Source organism: Oncorhynchus gorbuscha, linkage group LG21, assembly GCF_021184085.1.
Source record: "Oncorhynchus gorbuscha isolate QuinsamMale2020 ecotype Even-year linkage group LG21, OgorEven_v1.0, whole genome shotgun sequence".
NCBI classification, from domain to species: domain Eukaryota; kingdom Metazoa; phylum Chordata; class Actinopteri; order Salmoniformes; family Salmonidae; genus Oncorhynchus; species Oncorhynchus gorbuscha.
Window position 1 is genome coordinate 4599343 of NC_060193.1, and position 2500 is coordinate 4601842.

Below are 2500 nucleotides of genomic sequence, written 5' to 3' on the forward strand. Positions count from 1 at the left end.
GGATCTAGACTGACTTTACCAGTGGAGGGATCTAGAGACTGACTCTACCATTAGAGGGATCTAGAGACTGACTTTACCATTAGAGGGATCTAGAGACTGACTCTACCATTAGAGGGATCTAGAGACTGACTCTACCATTAGAGGGATCTAGAGACTGACTTTACCATTAGAGGGATCTAGAGACTGACTCTACCATTAGAGGGATCTAGAGACTGACTTTACCATTAGAGGGATCTAGAGACTGACTCTACCATTAGAGGGATCTAGAGACTGACTCTACCATTAGAGGGATCTAGACTGACTTTACCATTAGAGGGATCTAGAGACTGACTTTACCATTAGAGGGATCTAGAGACTGACTTTACCATTAGAGGGATCTAGAGACTGACTTTACCATTAGAGGGATCTAGAGACTGACTCTACCATTAGAGGGATCTAGAGACTGACTTTACCATTAGAGAGATCTAGAGACTTACTTTACCATTAGAGGGATCTAGAGACTGACTCTACCATTAGAGGGATCTAGAGACTGACTTTACCATTAGAGGGATCTAGAGACTGACTTTACCATTAGAGGGATCTAGACTGACTTTACCATTAGAGGGATCTAGAGACTGACTTTACCATTAGAGGGATCTAGAGACTGACTTTACTATTAGAGGGATCTAGAGACTGACTTTACCATTAGAGGGATCTAGAGACTGACTTTACCATTAGAGGGATCTAGAGACTGACTTTACCATTAGAGGGATCTAGAGACTGACTTTACCATTAGAGGGATCTAGAGACTGACTTTACCATTAGAGAGATCTAGAGACTGACTTTACCATTAGAGGGATCTAGAGACTGACTTTACCATTAGAGGGATCTAGAGACTGACTTTACCATTAGAGGGATCTAGAGACTGACTCTACCATTAGAGAGATCTAGAGACTGACTTTACCATTAGAGGGATCTAGAGACTGACTTTACCATTAGAGGGATCTAGAGACTGACTTTACCATTAGAGGGATCTAGAGACTGACTCTACCATTAGAGGGATCTAGAGACTGACTTTACCATTAGAGGGATCTAGACTGACTTTACCATTAGAGAGATCTAGACTGACTTTACCATTAGAGGGATCTAGAGACTGACTTTACCATTAGAGGGATCTAGAGACTGACTTTACCATTAGAGAGATCTAGAGACTGACTTTACCATTAGCGGGATCTAGAGACTGACTTTACCATTAGAGGGATCTAGAGACTGACTTTACCATTAGAGGGATCTAGAGACTGACTTTACCATTAGAGAGATCTAGAGACTGACTTTACCATTAGCGGGATCTAGAGACTGACTTTACCATTAGAGGGATCTAGAGACTGACTTTACCATTAGAGGGATCTAGAGACTGACTCTAGACTGACTTTACCATTAGAGAGATCTAGAGACTGACTTTACCATTAGAGGGATCGAGAGACTGACTTTACCATTAGAGGGATCTAGAGACTGACTTTACCATTAGAGAGATCTAGAGACTGACTCTAGACTGACTTTACCATTAGAGAGATCTAGAGACTGACTCTACCATTAGAGGGATCTAGAGACTGACTCTACCATTAGAGGGATCTAGAGACTGACTTTACCTTTAGAGGGATCTAGAGACTGACTTTACCATTAGAGGGATCTAGAGACTGACTTTACCATTAGAGGGATCTAGAGACTGACTTTACCATTAGAGGGATCTAGAGACTGACTTTACCATTAGAGGGATCTAGAGACTGACTTTACCATTAGAGGGATCTAGAGACTGACTTTACCATTAGAGGGATCTAGAGACTGACTCTAGACTGACTTTACCATTAGAGAGATCTAGAGACTGACTTTACCATTAGAGGGATCTAGAGACTGACTTTACCATTAGAGGGATCTAGAGACTGACTCTACCATTAGAGGGATCTAGAGACTGACTCTACCATTAGAGGGATCTAGAGACTGACTTTACCTTTAGAGGGATCTAGAGACTGACTTTACCATTAGAGGGATCTAGAGACTGACTTTACCATTAGAGGGATCAAGAGACTGACTTTACCATTAGAGGGATCTAGAGACTGACTCTACCATTAGAGGGATCTAGAGACTGACTCTAGACTGACTTTACCATTAGAGAGCTCTAGAGACTGACTTTACCATTAGAGGGATCTAGAGACTGACTCTAGACTGACTTTACCATTAGAGAGATCTAGAGACTGACTTTACCATTAGAGGGATCTAGAGACTGACTTTACCATTAGAGGGATCTAGAGACTGACTTTACCATTAGAGGGATCTAGAGACTGACTCTAGACTGACTTTACCATTAGAGGGATCTAGAGACTGACTTTACCATTAGAGGGGGAGGAGAGAAGAGGGAGGAGAGTAGGGGGAGGAGAGAAGAGGGAGGAGAGAAGGGGGAGGAGAAAAGGGGGAGGAGAAAAGGGGGAGGAGAAAAGGGGGAGGAGAGAAGGGGAGGAGAGAA

The 2500-nt window shown here is 42.6% G+C and overlaps 1 protein-coding gene across 2 annotated transcripts in view; it reads left to right on the plus strand.

Annotated features, from left to right (window-relative positions):
* The window catches only part of LOC124007813 (dachshund homolog 2-like), a 26750-nt gene that overhangs the window by 22458 nt on the left and 1792 nt on the right, over positions 1-2500 (plus strand). The gene's annotated exons all lie outside the window — the stretch shown is intronic.